Below are 20,430 nucleotides of genomic sequence, written 5' to 3' on the forward strand. Positions count from 1 at the left end.
TTACAAGTAGTCAAGGGATTGTTCAGGTTTTTGCTTCTTTAGTTTTTTAAGTTTTACTTTTACATGACATATGTTTATGGTCACTATTACAGTCTGCACCTGGATATGTTTTGCATTGAGTCACTGAGTTTCTAAAGCTTTGGTTTATAGTAATAAAGTCAATTTGATTTCTAATGTTATCACCTGGAGTTTTCCAGGCCCACAAGCATCTTGGATTGTCTTTAAAGTTTGTATTCATAATGACCTGATTATTCATCTTGCACCATTCTACCCATTTCTCACCTCTTTCATTTCTTACCCCTATTCCAAATTTTCCTATGGTATTTCCGTCAGCACCTTGTCCTATTTTAGCATTTAGATCTCCCATGACAATAACAATATCTTGAGATTTGCATCTATTCTTTGCTTGTTCAAGCTCTTCATAGAATTTATCTATGTCCTCATTTGTTCCATCTGTTGGTGGTGCAATTTTACTATACATTCCTGTAATATATTCAATATATTATTTACACCTTGAGTGAAAAATCTCCTGTAATTTCCACTACAGCTTTTAATGGCAATTATTTTAGTTCCAAGTTCTGAAGTTACTGACATACTTTTCGGCAGAAATGGTTTCTCTATAATTGCTCTATAAAAATGCCCTTATAAATATGAATGCCTCTGTTAACCCTCTGTGTTCTAGGGAGAGCATGTTCATGTTTTCTGATCTCTACATGTTATGGAACTGCCTCATGCCTGGTATCATTCTGATAAACACACAACATGCTGGAGAAACTCAACAAGTCAGGCAGCACTTATGGTGGAGAATGTTTCAGGCTGAGATGCTTCAGCAGGACTGGAAAGCAGGGGGCAAAGTCCAGATGCCTTTTTATTCTCACCTGCCCACTTTCCTTCCAGTCCTGATGGAGAGCCTTGGCCCAAAACGTTGACTGCTTATCCTCCATAGATGCTGCCTGACTTGCTGATTTCCTCCGGCATTTTGTATGTGTTGCACAAGACTTTCAGCCTCTTGGTGTTTATCTTCTGATCGACCTTCTTTGTAATCTGGAGTACAGTGTAGATAGGGTAGAAGCAGATTAGAATGAAATTGACAGAAAAATCACAGAATTGTTTGATTTCTATGAACACACCATTAAATTGCTAGAATGCGTTTGACTCAGTTATCAGGACCTTTAACATGAAAGGACTGAACATGACAAATCAACATCCAGCGTTCAATAATATGCTTTGAAAGTTTGCCTCACAAGAAACCCTTGAATTTTCACTTAACTCCTTTCTCATTGATCACTGAAGAGGCAAAATGACTTCATCATAAACTTGCATTGTGCTATATTGGAGCTCTAAGGATATCTTTGAAAGGTTTTCTGATTTAGTAGCTTAATGTTGGACATTAATCCAGTCTTTGGTAGTGTTATAAAAAAATAAATGCAGAATTGAATCCAATGTTACCAAGCACGTGATAAATGTGAAGAAGATGGAGAACCTTTATTTAAATTTGCAAGGAAATTTGGTTGGTTGTGTATAATTTGGGCTTTTTATTATCATTTATTTTGAGCTATTTTAGAGATCTAAGCCAAACACTTGCATCCTTCCACATTTATGGTTGATTTCATCAAAGGAAGGTTTTGATCTTTACTTTTAAATGTTTCACATGATTGATTATCAAATGATGGTGATGAGAGTGTGTGTTATATAACAGATATCTTATTTTTGCCTTTTCAGTGGCAGAGTATAGAGGATAGGGGAGGATAACTTCCTCTGAAGTCTGTAATTGGCTAGTAAGGGGTTTGAGCCAGTTGTCTGCCTCTCTTCTCAGGATTCGTTTCTCATGGTGTCCCTTGGCTTGGTGGATACCTTCCAGGACCAATGGACACTGCAGGAGTTGCAGCGCAACCTGGACAGCAAAGTTTTCACTTTAATCTAAAATAATTCTAAGCACTTAGTGACTTTTTAGGACTATCCTCAAGAATATTATCCTGCTTGTTAAAGAACTAGTTGTAATGGAAGTGCTGAAGCCGACAAAAAGTGGTGGATACAGCCCAGCCCATTATGTGTAAAGCCCTCCCCACCGTTGATCACATCTACAAAGAGAGCTATTGCAGGAAAGCCGCATTCATCATCAAGGACTCCCACTGTCCAGGTCATGCTCACTTCTCACTGCTGCCATCAGGAAGGAGGTACAGGAGCCTCAGGACCCACTCCATCAGGTTCAGGAACAGTTATTCTCCACAACATCAGGCTCTTGAACCAAAGGGGATCACTTCATTCAAATTCACTCACCCCAACACTGAACTGAACGCAACCTATGGGCTCACTTTTAAGGACTCTTCATCTCATTTTCTCTTTATTTACTGCTTTCTTATTTATAATTATTATCACTTCTTTTTGTTTTTGTGCAGCTTATTGTCTTTTGCATGTTTGTTGTTTGTCGATCTTTTCTGTGGGTTTTTATTGATTCTATTGTGTTTCTTTGCATTTATTGTGAATGCTGGCAAGAAAATGAATTTCAGGGTTGTATATGGTGACATGTATATGCTTTGATGAAAAACTTACTTTGAACTTTGAAGGTACAAATAGATATGCCAAAAAAACTACTGAGATCCTTGTTTTCCTCCTCCTAAAGCTATAATCTAGAGACAGCTATCCAATATTTTCAAAATTCTTTGTATTCTGTAATTACTATGATGCAGAGGGAATGTTGTTGCTCCTAATTCTAAAGTCAAGTTGACGCTATAGTTAGCTCAGTAGTGATAGATGAAAAGGTAAAAGTCACAGAGAAGTATAGACAGGCAATTAGAAAGTTTCTTTTGTAGCTATGTTCTTTTTCAAGAATCTTATGAATGCATGAATCTTTAAATGTCAAGGTTTGCTATCATCACAGGAGAATCAAAAAACATTTGATTCAACCTCACCTTAAATAGATTAGGCATTAAAACAAAGCTTGTGATAGATCTTATGACTGATTTGTAATTAAACTGTTCCATACTGCTTTCGTTTTAGACATCTCAATGGAAAATCATCAAAGATCCAAAGCATATAATCAATGTAAAGTGTAAAATGAAGAACTCAGATGTGTGTCACATTTACTATCATTACACGTTTTGTGTGATATTTGCTGTTGAGACTTATAAAGGGAAGGGAACAAATGGCATGGGAAAGCACTTGAATATAATTTTAATTAGGTAACACATAACATGATGAGCTGAATCAAGAAGTTAATTTCAAATCTAACCTTAATGAAACACAGGAGGATTTAAAGTTTTGTCTGTTAGTGCCTGTGCACGATTGGAGACTTACTTGAGCATGTTTGTTTCTGTCAGGCTTGTGAAAGCATGCACCTCACGGTCTCCACCCACAAACAGGGGTCACCTCCCACTTGTTTCTAACTCATCACCTGCCATTTATTTAAACCCTGCTCCCATCAACAGTCCTTGTTCACCCATTGAACCAGCCATCCTCATCTAGTTGCTCCTTGCTGCTTCTGAGATTAGTACCTTTACTTTCTTGTTTTGTGGTCCCTTGCAGACTGATGTTTTGCAGTTATCACTCACCTCTATGTTGTCTCTGCTGCTCTACTTTAGGATCAAGCCTCCTCTATATTTCCTGACAGGATGGATGAACCTTAGATTGACCCAGCAGAGTATGCTCGCCTGAAGGAAGTCATCTGTCAACATGAGCACACGATCGAGAGGCAGCAGGAAACCATTGACCATCTGCTCGCCACTCTCAACCAATTCCCATTTCAATGCAGCAATCCCGCACCAGTCAACCTCCTCCTTTGGCACCCCAGATTCTGGTGTCTGAATGCTTCAAGAGATCACCAACCCAGTGCTGCGACTTCCTGTCACTGTGTTTCTTGCACTTCGAGTTCCAGCATCTCTGTATTTTATGGACTGAGCCAAAATTGCCTTGGTCATCTCTCTCTTGATTGGGCTAACTTGGGCCTTGACTGCCACTAACTGGGGCAATAAGATCCCTATCTAAAAGAGTCATGAGGATTTCACTGCTGAGATACGTTGGGTTTTTGACCATCCGGGAAGTGGAAGGAAAGCAGTGGATTGGATATTTTGCCTGGGTCAAGGCTTGTGCTCGAAGCTCGATGACACTATGGAATTCAGGACCATCACGGCTGGAATGCGGAAGGGTTGCTGGCCCATTTCCATCATGGCCTTTCAGATCACTTCAAAGATGAGCTGCCTACTTGGAAGATGCCCACCGACCTTGAAAGCCTCAGCAAATTGACAAGCATCTTATGGAATGAAGCTGCAGATCACCAGCCAGAACCCCATTTCCATTCTCAGAACCATTCCAGGCTGCAGGACCCTTGGCAGCAAAACCTCCAGAGTCCATGTAGTGATGGAGAGCTTCCTTAACTCCCCAACCTCCCCACCAGTGTGAGCGTAGGTGGAGTAACAACTTGTGTGCTTGCTATGGAGCAGCTGAGCACTCAAGCACCGAATGCCCACTGTGTCTGGGAAGTGGTACAACCAGGTAGAGACAAGTGGCTTTCTATCTGATGAGCTCCCCCAGCCCCTAGTTCCAGCACCATAGCTTTGACTGACTTCCTCTGACCTCCCCCACACCTTGATGGCTCTATGCACCCAGTAGGCTATGGCGGATTCCGGCGCAGCAGGCAACTTTCTGGACAGGACTCTGTGTGTACAGCTTGGACTCCATACTGAGCCTATCTTTCAACTCTTCTGCATTATGGCCATTCAGGGATGTCCCTCCGGGTTGGGATGGTCAGGGTCTGTGCACCCGAGCATCGGAGAGCACTGTGAGTCCATCCAAATTCTCCTTATTGATTCACGCAACACTCCTCTCATCTTGGGTTTCCCCTGGCTTTCCACTCACAACCCTCGCTTTGTCTGGTCATCCAGCTCACTGCTGAGTTGGGGACCAACAGCCTACAACTTCAATTGGTTTCACCCCGTAAATTCATGGAGGGGGAGAAAACCCTCGACCTCACCAATCTTCCACAGGAATACCACAGCTTAGCCATCACCTTCAGTGGAAAGAAAGCCAGCACCCTTGTGCCTCACAGACCACATGATTATGTGATGGATCTCTTCTGGGCACTACCCCTCCCCAGTGTCTTCTTTTCACCCTCTCTCTCTCTCCCCCCGACACCTAAGCCATGAATGACTATAGCACTGCATCATTTGACCATCCCAGCCCCCAGCTGGTGCAGGATTCTTCTATCTCAAAAAGAAAGACAGGCGGTGGGGTCTTTGTCCTTGCATCAACTACTGTGGGCAATAGGAACACCATGAAGAACCACTACCCTTGATGGTTTGCAAAATTGGGTCTACAGAGAGCATCCACCAGGGGGATGAGTGGAAGGTGGCATTCAAACACCCACCAGCCACAACGAGTACTTGGTAATGCTTTTCAGACTTTCCACTAGTCAAACCATTTTTTAAGTTATTATTCACTAGATCCACTGAGATGTGCTGCACAGGTATGGTTTTGCCTACCTCGAAGACACCCACATCTTCCCCAATGATCTCCAAGATGACATCTGTCACATCCGCTTCAGTCCTTCAGCATCTCCTCAAAAACCAACTGCACTGCAGTTTAGAGAAATCCCAGTTCCACACCCCAGTCATTTCTTTCCTGTGGAATAGAATTTCACCCCAAGGCATACTATAGAACAAGAGAAAGTGATTGATATTGTTGAATGGCCCTGACTGTGCTCCTTCAGACAGCTGCAGTATTTCTTGGGCTCCTCCAGGTTCATGAGGAACTACAGCAAATCACTGCTCCCCTCACCTCCCTCACTAAATCACCTTCTGTAGGGATAACCTGGTCTGCTGCCATGGAACATGCTTTCGAGAAGCTCAAAAGAGGCTTCACCACCGTTCCCAATATCTGTCATGTGAACTCCTTCGGACCATCTGTGGTAAAAGCAGATGCATTTGATGTGGGTGCTGGGATCATGTTCTCTCAGCAAGGACCAGATGGGAAGATACAGCCTTGTGCCTTCTTCTCATGCAAGTTTAACTCTACGCAGTGCCATTATGGAATATGAGACAGGGAGCTACTTGCTATTAATTGGGCCTTGGAGGAATGGAGACATAGGCTGATTGGAAACAACAAGCCTTCCTGATCTGGACCGACCGCCAGAATCTCATATTCATACAACAGACCCACCATCGCTATCCACGTCAGGCTCACTGGACCCTTTACCATGAGCAATTCAACTTCACGTCCTCCTATTGATGCAACTCCTAGAACTCCATGAAGATGCCCTGTCATGACAGTTCGACCCAGATGAATCGGAGGGAGACCCTCAGCCCATCAGTCCATTCCTGCAGATCCTGGCCCTGAATGTGTGGGATCCTAAAACTCAGATCCGCCAGGCCCACGGCATGAGCCTGCTCTGGCTGACAGACCTGACAACTGCATGTATGTGTCGGGAGCTGGCCGTGAGCTCTGAGGAACTCCAGAGGGCCAACTCCTCACCTCTCTCTGGCAATCTAGGTGCACGACAGTCTCTGAATTTTCTGCTTCACCAGTCCTGGTGGCCCGTCACGATCGCAGGTATATGTTAGTTCGTCAGTGCCTGCCCTCAAAACGCTCAGTCAACATTCCTCCAACCAGCAGCTGCATGAGCCCCTATCAGTCCCTCAATGCCACAGATTTCCCATTTTCTGATGAGGCCATGTTGATCATGACAGTGGTGGACCAGTTCTCCAAGGTGGCCCACTTTATTGCCCTCCCAAATCTTCTGTCAGCCACTTCTGGAATGCTTGGAAAATGGCATAGAGGGCCATCCTAGCTGCCAACTGCGCCTACTGCCACCAGGCCAAACACTAGTGCTGCCCAGCTAGACTGCGTTGGTCTGGAGACTGTGACTGGCTGTCCAACCAATATTTGCCCCTGGCACTGACTACTGCAAGCTCTTACCCCAGTTCATTGGTCCCATCAAGATTACCCAACACATCAATCCAGTCACTTACTATCTTCGGCTGCCACTGTCCCTTAGGATCATGCCTACCTTTTACATGTCCTGCCTCAAGCCCATTATCCATGGACCATTCTACCCACCTGAGCCTGCGCCTCCAGAACATAAGATAGTGGAAGGTGGCCAGTGTACACAGTTTGCTGGTTGATGGATTCATGTCATCGTGGTCAAGGTGTGCAGTACCTGGTTGACTGGAAAGGGTATGGCCCGGAGGAGAGGTCTTAGCAGTTTCTTCTGCTCACTGAGGAGTCCCACCAGAATTCTCTGGATCATCCTGGGCCATCTGGTGCCGGCCACAGGAGGGGTGTCCTATCAGAACAAGCAGGCACCTATCTGTCTCCACCCAGCAATCAGGAGTCATCTCCCACTCATTTCCAACTCATCACCTGCAGCCTTTTTAAACCCAGCTCCCATCCACAATCCTTTACACAATCAAGTCAGACAAGCTCAACCAATTGCTCCTAGCCTTCAGTTACCTTGTTGCCTGTGGTATTTAGTATCTGTTCTCTCTTGTTTTTTGGCCCCTTGTGGCTTGTTATTTTTCAGTTGATTATTAGATTATTGTTCACCACTAAATTGTCTCTGTTGCTCTGCTTTTGGGTCAAGTCACCTCTAAGTTTCCTGACAGGTTCAATAGCTGTTGGTTTAGTACTTTTGTAAGTATAAATAAATGTATAAGCTTTTGCTGGGGTTGGTTTTAGAGTCTTCCATCATTAATATTGTATTTGAAATTTTTGGGAGCAAGCTTCAGTATATACCAAATGATGCAAATAATGGAAGAGTTAAAGGATTAATGAATATCTGTCTGATTTTTAAAAAATGAAATCCAACTGTAAGTTGGGCCTATTAATGTGTAGGACAATGGATTTTTGAATTATCAATCTAGAATTGTTAACTGAAATCCAGTTATGTAGTTTTATTTAACATTACAAGTTTTTGAAAACTTGCAAAGATCAGTGTGAATTTTTGATCAAATGGATGTGGAGAGATGCCAGGATTTTTTGCTGTGAACAATATTTCCTCTGTGTCAAAAGCAGAGTAGCAAGATGATGCCCACTGATCAAAAGGGAAGATGATATTGCACAGCTGAATGATTGATAACTTTATCCAATAAAGAATTGTAAACTGTATATTCAAGATAAACTTTTTCAAAAAAGTTTCATCGAAGTTGGAAGTGATACAGAAACCGGTGAACAGAAAATGTTCTTAACAATAGAGTGCCATTTGCATGTGATATTTTTTGACAATTTCAATGCTTGTTGTGAATGTATTTACTTCAGTAAGTTAATAAGAAGTACCTTTGAGATGAAACGTTCACTGGTTTATTTTTCTACAGCTGCAGCCTGACCTGAGTATGTCCACCATTTCCGTCAATGGTAATGTATTTGCTTTTCAACTATTAGGCACATGGCCTGGATTTTCCCTGAAAATTCTGGAGGTTCATCACTGAGCAGTCCCAATGATCTCCACCAGATTTTACCTGGAGACCAGTGGGCACTCATGTGGTATCAGCTCTTGTGTCCTGCATCAGGTTATACCTCATAGCATCTGTGAATCACAAGCATGAGAAAGTCTGTAGATGCTGGAAATCCAGAACAACACATATAAGATGCTGGAGGAACTCAAAAGGTCAGGCAGCATCTATAGAAGTGAATAATTGGACGACGTTTTGGGCCAAGACCCTTCTTCAGGACGGCATCTTTGAGGAGCCATCATTTCAATGGGAGCTGCAGGAATATGGGGAAGCAAGGGAAGGATATTTGCAGTTTGCTTATGGTTAATTATTTAAGTTTAGGTAACTACTTTTAGATGGAGTTGTAAACACAGTAACAGACCCTTTGACCAAATGATCCATGTTATCTGTACAGTAATCCCATTTCCCTGCATTAGGCTCATATCGCTCAACTCCTTTCTTATCTGAGTACCTGCCCAAATTGCTTTTAAACACAGACAATGTTTACCATTTCCTCTGGCAGATTGTTCCAGATTGCCACCACCCTCCGTGTGGAAAAACTTGCTCCTCAGATCCCCTGGAAATTTCTCTCCTGTCACCTTAAACCTATGCACTTTAGTTTTGCACCTTCACCTTTAGAAAAAGATTCATCTGCCAGTTCTACTCTCCTCTATAAAGTCACTTTCAGCTTCTTAAATTCCAGTCAGAATCTGCCCGGTTTACCCAAACTCTCCTTGTAATGAATACTCTCCATTCTAGGCACTGTCCGGTAAATCTCGTCTGCACTCTTGTCTGTAGTGTGGCAACCTGCACTGTATACAGTCCTCTAAGTACAACCTGAGCAATGCTTTCTATGACATCTGAATTCCTTATACTCAGTGCCTTGACCTATGAAGGCAAGCATGCCAAACCCCTTTTTCATTACTCTATGCACCTGAATCACCACTTTTAAGAGCAATGTACTTGTAGTCTATGATCCCTCTGTACAATTGCACTCTTGCGGTCCCGCCAATTACTGAATGTTGGTATTTGACATCACAAAATGCATTACCAATACATTCCGTCTTCTGCTTCTCAGCCCAACTTTCTAACATCCAATGTCCCTCTGATCTGTATTACTCATAAAAAGAAACACTACAATCCTCATGATCATAATAGAAAATTGAGAGTGAAGAGGCGACAAAGTAACGGCAAGCAAAAAGCCGAACAGTCCATTGAAGCGTCCAAAGAGAGGTAATTGCAGAGATTGTTGGTGCATTGGTTGTGATCTTCCGAAATTGTCCAAGCAATTTTAAAACAAAAACAAATTTAATAAAGCTAATGAAGAAAAGCAAACTGGTGAATTTGGCAGCTATCTCAGGTGGAATCCACGAGCAGGGTGGGGAGGAGCGGGAGATTGAGAAATTGTTCTCAGCATTAAGGCTTTATGAAAACAAAGTTGTGTGTTGACAATTTTTTTTAGAGAGTTTGATTGTGAACGCAACCAGCTGGGTGAATAAAGGGCTTTGTGTATTTGGATTTTCCAAAGGCATTCTTTAGGGAGCCATATAAAAGTTTACCACACAATAGATCATGGCATTGGAGAAAATATGCATAATCATGGATAAAAGGCTGGCTAATTTACAGAATGAGAGTTGAGAATAATTTTCATATTAGCAAGTTACAATGTGTTGGATGACACAAGGATTATTGCTGGGCCTCCAACTAATGACCTAGGCCAAGATTATGGTGTCCAAGTTTCAGAATGACACAAAGATCAGCGGGAAAACAAGTACTGATGTGGGGGAGGTGGGGGTGTGAGCAAAAAGACCATCCAAAGTGACATATTAAGAAAGGGAGAAAAATGGGCAAGTGAAATATAATGTGAAGAAATGTAAGATAATCTCTTTATAGAAAAGAAAAAGCGGAATATTGCTTGGAGAGTGGTTGATGTTGCACAGGGAGATATGCTTGTTCCTGAATGTGAAATGCAAAAAGTGAACTCATAAATCGTTAGGGAGGCAAATGGAATGTTGGTTCAATTGTAGGAGGCACCAAGTACACTAGTAGGGAAGTCGCGCTAGAGTCCCAATGAAGGGTCTCAGACCAAAATATTAACTGATTATTTTCCTCCATAGATGCTGCCTAACCTGCAAAGTTCCTCTGGCCTTTTGCGTGTGTTGCTCAAGATTTCCAGCATCTGCCGAATCTCTTGTGCTCCAATGCACACCAAGAATATCACAAAAAATGTTTGTTTCTCAATTTTGGGATGGATGTACTTGCATTATGGGCAGTTCAGAGAAAGTTGACCTGGTTTATTCCTGGGATGAAGGATTTGTCTTATGAGAATTGATTGGGTGTGCTCCGATTTGGGCTAAGAAGAATAACGAATGATGTTGTTGAAACATAAAATTTTGAAGAAGTTCGGTAGAATAGGTGCTGGAAGGATGTTTCCCCTCATCGGGAAATACAGAATTAAATTATCACCTATTTAAGGTGAAGGTGTGAAGAATTTCTTTTCTTAAAAGGCTATGAATCTTTGGATTCTTTATCTTGGAGTTATAGAGGCTGATTTACTATATATACATACATATGTTCAAGGATATAATACACTTATTTAGAGTCCTCAAGGTTTAAGGGGAACGAGTAGGAAATTAGGCTTGAGACCAAGAGCAGGTCAGTCATAATCCTGATGAATGGTGAAACAGGTTCCAGGATCTTGTACTCCAATTTTTTTTTCTTGTTATGGGACCACCGGGGTAAACAAGGATGGCCGTTTGGATTTGGTTGAGATAAGTTTGAGTGAACAAAGGTCACAGGCAGAAGTCAGGGTTCTGGAAGCAATAAAGTAAAATCCAGGCCAATACAATTGGACACTACAGCTGAAATTGAGTTAAGTGGCATGCCTGTCAAAAATATTGATGGTAATAACTTTTAAATTCACTAGCTGAAATGTTAGTGGTAATTATATTTAATGGAATACAAGACTAGTTAAACACGGTTTCCTCCTAAAGAGCATTTTGTTTTCTTTTCGAGTGCTTTGCAAAGGCATTTCTTTGCCTAGAATTCCAGTGTATGTGTTTATGTGTAATACCTTGCAGTAATTGGCGGTACTTAGATCAGCTGATATTTTATATCTGATGGCCACTCTCCGTGTGGTAGGTAAATATAATTGAGATTTTACTTATACTAAAGTTATTGTCTGCTTCAACAGCCTGGATTCATTGGTTAGGATTCAGAGAGTGTTCATAATACTTTTCTTCTGTTAAATTCAGACTCTACAACTAATGCTTATTCAAGATTCTTTGAAATTGAATTTACAGCCAGCAGCTATATATTTTGTTACGATAGATGGAGAAAAATCTATTACAGCAGTGTCAGAGAATAATCAACAGTGCATAGCTTTTTTTTTATTTAAAAATGGTTTGGGGAGAAATGTAGCATTATTCAATAAATCATGATATTGGGAGAAAGGAATATCACACAAAAATTAATTAATAGTTGCTTTAGTTTAAAGTTTTTCTTGAAGTAAAAATATGTAATGTATTACTTGTAATATTTCCTTTCCAGCTTCTAGTTCTGTCAAACACAACAACTACTTTATGTATGAGTAAATGAAGGAAAGTCACCATAAATTAGAATTTTAGCGAACTAAATAAGATTAACTAATACCTTACTCGAAATATTCTGTCTTGTAGTGCACAGATACAAAAGGGCTTTTTATCTTGAATTATAACTTGTTTTAATAGAAGGACCTTAATTCTTTATTGAATTGGGCGCACATTTTCTTAATTTGGAATATAGACAGATGGCATACCACTTTAAGTCACTAGTAAGTGGTTGAGGCAGGTACAATAAAAACTTTTATAAGACTGTTGGACAGGTACTCAGACTGAAAACATTTTGAAGGTTATGGGTCAAATGTCGAAAAATGTGATCAGTTTGGTTAAAGCATCATGGTCTGCATGGACCAGATGGGCCAAAGGGCCTGGGGAGTAAATTTCTGGTATGGTATTTCTCACTGATGACAGATTAAGTTATGGAATATAAATACAGTGTCTTAAAAAAGTATTCAGCCCCCCCCCAACTATTTTCTCATTTTACTGTCTCATTTTCTAAATTTAAAATATATCCAAGTAGCAATTAATCTACAAGAGATTGTGCATCATGTCAAAGCAGAAGAAAATTTCGTAAACCTCTCAACAATTTAGTAAAAATTAAAAACCAAAATTGTGAGGCTGAAAAGTATTTATCAACTTTGTAATTATTACACTAACTTTCCTCAGGTGCAATACTGTATATTACCTTACCAACTCACCCAATTTGTTGATGTAGAAAATTGGATGGTCACCTGTTTTCAATGAATTCATAAGAATAAGTACCTCCTCTCTCTGTAAGGTCTAACAGTATGGTAGATTTTCAACAGACCAAACCAAATGAAGATAAAAGAGCATTCAAGACAAGTCAGGGAAATGATAATAGAGAAACACAAATCTGAGGAAGGGTACAAAATCATCTTAAGAACACTGAACATACCTTGGAGCTCAGTGCAGTCCATCATGAAAAAGTGGAAAAGATATGAAACCACAGCCATACAGCCTAAGTCAGGCAGTCCTTCTAAACTTAGTTGCTGAAAAAAAGAGGCACTCTGATTGAGCTGCAGAAGCCAGTGGCTGCACCTGGAGATGAAGTTCATGGTTCTACAATCTCTAAGGACTTGCACAAAAAGAGTATACATGGAAAAGAGGCAAGGAAGAAGCCATGGCTAAAACAAAAAGGGTATTCTTTCCCATAAATACTTCGCAACCCATCACTTAGAAGAAACTGTAAATATGTGGAAGAAGGTCTTGTGGTCAGATGAGTGAAATTTTTTGGCCTCAGCACTATGTGGTATATGTGGTGTAAATCTGATACTGCGCATCAACCAGGTAACACCATCCCTAACGTAAAGTATGGTGGAGGTAGCAACACGCTGTGGGGATGCTTTTCAGCAGCAGGCGTTGGAAATCTGTCAGGACTGATGGGCAAATCTTGCTCCATCACATTGTGCACAGCTATTAGAGACTTATCCAAAAAGACTACTGGCTGTAATAACTTTGACAGGTGCTTCGACTAAGTACAGAGCAAAGGGGGATGAATACTTTTAAACTGCTGACATTTCAGTTTTTGAATTTTTACTGTTTCATGCTTTACAATTTTCCCTGGTTTTGAGGCTGTACAGTGACAAAAGGAGCATGTGTTTCACAAATAAAAAATCTCAATTAATTTGATCAAAACCCCTTGTTTTAATACTCATTTATGTAAACAAAGAGCTGGGGACTGAATATTTTAAAGGCATTGTATATTGCCATCCCAACTAAAATTTCTTCTCTATTTTTGTCTCAGGTATTGATAGGGATTGTGAATTTTGACCAAGCTATTGCTTCCCAATGTAAAGACTTTCTGTGGTCATGCTGATGTGTTTGTAACAATAACTGAATTGCTTCTTTGAGCGTTTATAAATTTTCTAACAGCGACTGATGAGCTGCTTTGATAGGACACAGATATTAACTGAAAGCATCAAACTGATGGGCATGCTCCTGCAATATGCCTCTGTCTAACTACGTCAAAGTCACAGAGATAAAGTGAACCGTTGCTTAGTGTTTCATAGAAGATTGAGACTTCATAACCAATTTATTCAGGAACTAAGAAGCCAGCAGCTCAGACTTACGTTGGTATTTTGTTGTTTATTTAATTATTGCTGAGGAAATAAAATTTGCGGTTGAATTTAAACTGCACTGTTAGGCTTTGGACTGGCCTTAAAAACTAGCATAAAATTCCCAGTGCATTATTAGCCTGTGACAGTTGCTTCTAATACAAGTATCATTGCCTGTCATGTTATGTAACTGGTGTGTCGGTCAGTGTTAATTGTGTTGTTAAGTGTTTGGAAGACGATGCGACAATGCTACAGGTACGTATGTGTGGTTCAAGCCATTTTGAAGCCCAGACCTTAGTTATCTGTGTCCCTGGAGCTCTTGCCTCAAGGGCCTATTTCCAAGCAGTATTATTCTGTAACTCTATCACTTCCTGTGCCATCTGATCCCCAAGGATAGGAGGGAGAATTGATCCCGTAAAGAATTAAAAGTTCGTAAGAAGCTCTGAGCTCTTTAAGACTGCTGTCTTTAAAAGGTTGAAAGGTAGAGCAACTCCACTACCATCGCCCCATCTCTCCTTATGTCCAAAAAACAACTCTTTTGTGAGCTCCCTCAGTTCTAATCTTTAGCATATCGCTGATTTTAATCAATCTGGCCACAGTGACTGCATCGCCAGCTGTCAACTCTCCAAGTTCTGGAACTCCACCTCTAAATCTCTCTTTCTTCCTGCCTCCTTCAAGATTCAAGAGGCTTCTTTAAATCTGCTCCTTTGATCAAGCTTTTGATCACTGATGTTCAAATCTCCAAGTGTGACTCAATGTCAAATTTTATTTGATAACGCTGCTGTGAAAAATCTTCCGATGTTAAAGATAGTGTATAATTGAAGGTTGCACGATGTACATGTCAGCTTATGGTTTCTAACATGTGTCAGGGAATTTGGTATCTATGTTTTTGTAGGATAAAGGAATAAAACACATTTAAAGGATATCAAAAGCAAATGAAATGAAGCCATTTTTTATATTATAAATTACATGCCACAACTTGCTGGAGTTGATGCATTTTGGTGGCAAACACCTTGAAATTAAAATTGAGAAGGGCCAGGACCATCAATCAAGAGTGTTAAACACCATTTTAAATGTTAAAGGACAGGTGAAAAGAAAAAGACTTGTTCATTCTCAGCAACCAGATGTGTTTACAGTTGTCATCTGTGTTCCAAGCTGCTGGTCTTCAATTCAGTGATTGATGCTCATGTGCACTGGGAAATGGAATGCAGGTTGGCACACTTCAACATAATTTAAAGATTACAGCTACATTATTCCCGCCTTTACTCTAATTGCAAGAACTGTTGCGAAGCACCAACAAACACAAATTGCTTATCAAGCCGATTAGGCTAATTTAAACAGAATTAATGTCCAAATGAGTGAAGTCCATCACCCTATGATCAAGAAGCAACAATGATGGATTTTATAAAGGTTATTAGGAAATATGATATGGTGCAAACGTACAGCCTGTCTTTCAAAATAATCATATCAATATAAAATCTTTCTATAATAAGTATTGGCCATTGTGTTCAATTGTGACCTACGCTTTTTGAAGTTACATATTTTATGAGCAAAAAATCTGTATAACTTGATAGATTTAATGTGAAGAGAAATGTTACGTAGAGGTAGATTTTTTTTAAGGTTAATTTTGATGAAATGGCACTGATTTTCCTGGAGTTAAAGACCTGGGCAATGTTTTTTTCACTTAGCACAGAAGCCAAGTCAAAGAAGGCAGTCTCGTTAGGTACTGAGAGCTGCAGGTAATCCATGGTTTCTATGCACTCCCACTGGGGGAAGAAAATGGGACTAGCAATCACAAATCCCCAAAGAATGAAATATTCTTCGTTTTACTGTCCTATTACCTCCCTTGATAAGAGAGGGCTCCTGATAAAACTACCAACATGGGGGCCACTCCAGAGTGCAGATCTGAGAGACTAAGGCACCAAAAAGCCTGGGAGGTCTGAGACCTACTTTAATTCCCGTACCATTCTTAACATTAGTCAGAACGAAGCAAAGTAAAAAGAGCATGCTTTTCTGAGCTTTCTCACTGTTAAGTTTCATGTAGATAATTAATACTCATTTTGCACTATTGACAAAATGGCCTAGAAAATAGCTCATATCATGCTGCTCATTTCAGTCTGAGAAACTTCTGACAGAACAACACATGCTAACTACCATTTGTGGGTGGGTTTACATGCCTCTTGAAATGCCAGTAGGTAGTTCCTGGTATGAGTTGTGCTTATGTGTCTGTCAGGAGTTTGATAGTAGGAGTGTTTCTTTAGGAGTGTTGCCATGGAAGTTATTGTACATTATCCAGGTGTGCCAGTCCTTGGTCATTCTTGAAACAACTATGTAGTACCAGAGAAGAACCCAACAAGGCAACGACAACCTTCCTTCAGGCACACTCTCTGACTGTATCTATCTTATTGTATTCCATGGGTGGAACTACCTGACACATCCTACCTACTTCTCTCCATCATGATTGAATGGTGGCCCCCCTGCTGGTCATGGTCTTATTATTTAGCCTTGGACAGTCAGTGTCATTAAGATCTGCCATTGAACTCAGCAAAGTTTTGGGCAAGTATGGAAAGTGGCCGACAGGTCTGGGATATTCCAGCCTGGTTTCAATTGTAAATGAGAAATTTGCTGGCTCTTCGTCCCCATGAATCGGGTGTTTCCCTCCAGAGTAATAAAAATGCATCGAATGTTAACTCATAATGTTAGTAGTCTATGAAATAAAAAGGCTGGGTGAAAAAAAATGTTATTGTAGGTCACTGAACATATATTTGAAACATTTAAATGCCTTCTTTTGCAAGTAATTTCAAGCTGCCAAAATGATTTATGGGGTGTGGAGAATAATGCATTTGGCTTGAGGAATTCTGTGACGGAATAATTTGAACTGCATTCATTCAGGCTTTGTGCTTTGGTAAACAAGGCCACAATATTCCCTCACTGAAAACAAAACAGGACAGTGCAAAGCTGAAGATGATGATGATAATGCTGATGATAAGTGGAGCAGCATCTGAGGCTTTGCTGGCATTTTTGACCAGCTGTTTATAGTGCAATTAATTGTACTTGATTATCGTCAGAAGCTAAATGTCTCCAACTAAATAGATATTAGTATTCTTACATTGCAGAGATGGGATTTCAACAGCATAATCATAGAGGAAACATTGACTTCAATGTTAGGCCTCCCCATGGGTCACAGGAGGAGGGTGGGTGCCTAGTATTCCCTTTTATTGATTAAAATATTCAAAATTCAAGATTGTTTAATGTTGTTTCCAGTAAACAAATGTAAGGGAGAGCAAAATAATCCTTACTGCGGATTCGATGCAGCACAAAAAAAATATAAGCACATTAGATAGCTTGCATACATAGACTGTATGCACATAAGGTGATTCTAACAGGAAATGAAAAAGTAGTGGTGGTGGGAGGTGTGGAAGGGTGGGTTAGTCAGTAGAGGTGTTAATCAGCCTTAGTAAGGCATCCGTTAGTCTTGCGAGACCATGGATCTGCGCCTGGAAAGTCTTCACTCTCCAGGGCGCAGGCCTGGGCAAGGCTGTATGGAAGACCAGCAGTTGCCCAGGCTGCAAGTCTCCCCTCTCCATGACACCAATGTTGTCCAAGGGAAGGGTATTAGGACCCTTACAGCTTGGCACCAGTGTCGTCGCAGAGCACTGTGCGATTAAGTGCCTTGCTCAAGGACACAACATGTTCCCTCGGCTGGGGCTCGAACTCACGACCTTCAGGTCGCTAGTGCCAGTGCCTTAACCACTTGGCCACGTGCCCACATTAATCCTGCTTGGGGAAAGTTACTGTTTTTTGAATCTGGTGGTCCTGGCGTGGGTGCTACGTAGCCTCCTCCCCGATGGGAGTAGGAAAAGCGGTCCATGAGCAGGGTGGGTTGGGTCGGTCATGATGTCGCTGGCATTTCTCCGGCACCTTACTGGATATATGTCCTTGATGGAGGGTAGGCTGGTGCCAGCAATGCGTTGGGCAGCTTTGACTCCCCTTTGTAAAACCTGCCTGTCTGCCGCAGTGCAGAACTGGACCATGTGGTGATGCAGCATGTTAGGATGCTCTCCACTGCACATCCGTAGGACATGAGTAGAGATAGATATGAGTTGAGATATGAATGTTCAAGAGTCAAGATTGTTTAATGGCATTTCAAGTCACAAGTGTAAACAAGAACAAAATAATTGTTATTTAGGATCTAACGCAGCACAAAATATGTCCAGCTCTCTTCAGCCTCCTCAGAAAGTAGAGGCATATCCCCTCCACAGCCTCCAAGATCACAGTACCTCCATCCTGCACTGCCTACTTCTACCTCTTGTAATAGATCTATGAACAGCACTGCTCTGGTAGGCCCATTGTTCTGCTTACTCTTTCCCCTCATGGACTTCAGATATGGACTCCGTCCTGTCTCTCCATGTCCAGTCCCTTTCCACTTACATCTCAGACACCTTGCCTGCCCTCACATCAGTTTGTTAAGTTCTAGTTCCTTGGTCTCGACTGACTCATTGCGACCATGGAAATCCAGTCTTTATACACACCAATTCTGTTAGGAAGATGTCAGGGCCATTTGTTTCTTTCTTGAACCAAAGCCAAATCAGTTTCCTCCTTCAAACACTTTCATCCATGTGGCAGGACTTGTCCTCATCCTCAGCAACAACTCTTTCAAATACCCTCACCTTATACAGATGGAGTGGGTAGCCATAGACCTCAAATGGACCCAAGCTACAGCTGTCTTTTTGTTTGTTATGTGGAACAGTCTTTCTTCTAAACCAGCTCTGGCACCCACCCTCAACTTCTCTGCTGTATCAACAACTAAATCAGTGTTGCTTCCTGAACTCATTCACAACTCATCATTTCATCACCCTTGCCATCAACTTCCAACTTGCCCTCAGGTTCACCTGAGTTTTCTCTGCCATTCCTCCTTCTTCACTGAATCTCTTTGTCTCTTCGGTCTTGCTACTGACAACTTCTCTAAACCCACTGACTCTACTTACTCCAAATCTGCCTCCTGTAAGGGTGTTATTATTTTCTCTCAGTGTCTCCATCTGTACCACTTCTGTTTTTAAGATGTGGCCTTCTACTCTAGGGCTTCTGAAATATTTGCTTCTACTAAAAGCAGGGCTTCTTCTCACCATTGTTGATGGAGCTCCCACCAAGCATGTCCTCCATTTCCTGCACCTCACCTCTCCGCTGAAAGAGCTCCTTGCTTTTCATTTCACCTGCCTGGAGGCACGGCACTCTTGCACTCTCTAGTCCAACTTATCCTTCCCCCTTTAGGCCCTCCCCATCACCTGGCACCTTCCCCTGCATACGTAGGAAGTGGTAAACCTGTCTAAATACCTTCTTCATCTGGGGAACAAAACACCCTCTCCAAGGGAGGCAGAAGTCCACATGTACCTCTTCCGATATTCATTGCTCATGACGCGGCCTCTTCTGCAAACATGAACTAGGTCACTGGTTTATGGAGCACATGCGTTCTGTCTGCAATGGACATCTTGAGATCCTGTTTTAACTCTCCTCACTCCCACACCAGATGTTCTGTCCTTGAACTTCTCCATTGCTCCAGAGAGGCCAAACAGAACTTGGAAGAACCATATCTGATATTTCGCTTGGAGAAGATGCTATGACAATTCATCAAGAGTTTGCCCAGGATGGAGCATTTCAGTTATGAGGTGAGAATGAATAGGCTGAGTTTTTTTTCCTTGGAGTAGAGGAAGCAGAAAGGCAACCTGATGGAAGGGAACCTAATTATGAGGGACGCGGTTGGTAGAACCATAGCAGTAGCAGTGATATCTGAAACTGAAGTGTGTAGGTTAAGGATAAGTGGTAATAGGTTTAGAGGAGATCTAAGGAAGACTATTTTTCATACAAGTGGTAGATAGAATTTGAAACACTCTTTGTAAAGTGGGTGGTGCAGATGGGTATGTTCACTATGCAGAGTGTACTCTGAACAAGTAATTGAATCAACAAGCCACAGACCACTATCATCCCAGTACCAAAGAAGAACAAGATAATGCGCCTTAACGACTGCTGCCTAGTGGCTCTGAAATCTACCATCATGAAATGGGTCAAGAGGTGAAGTGGTCATGGCATTCATCAACTCCAGTTTTCCAGACAACCTCGGCTCACTGCAATTTGCCTACTGCTGAAACTGGTTTTTAGTGGATGCCATCTTCCTGGCCCTACACTCGTCTCTGGAGCATCTGGACAGTAAAGGCACCACTTCAGAACTACTGTTTATTGACTACATTCCTGCCTTCTATACTATTAGTCCAAGCAAACATCACCAAACTCCAGACACTTCCTCCCTCTGCAATAGGATTCTTGACTTGCAAACCAACA

This window comes from Mobula birostris, chromosome 15, assembly GCF_030028105.1.
Source record: "Mobula birostris isolate sMobBir1 chromosome 15, sMobBir1.hap1, whole genome shotgun sequence".
Classification (NCBI taxonomy): Eukaryota; Metazoa; Chordata; class Chondrichthyes; order Myliobatiformes; family Myliobatidae; genus Mobula; species Mobula birostris.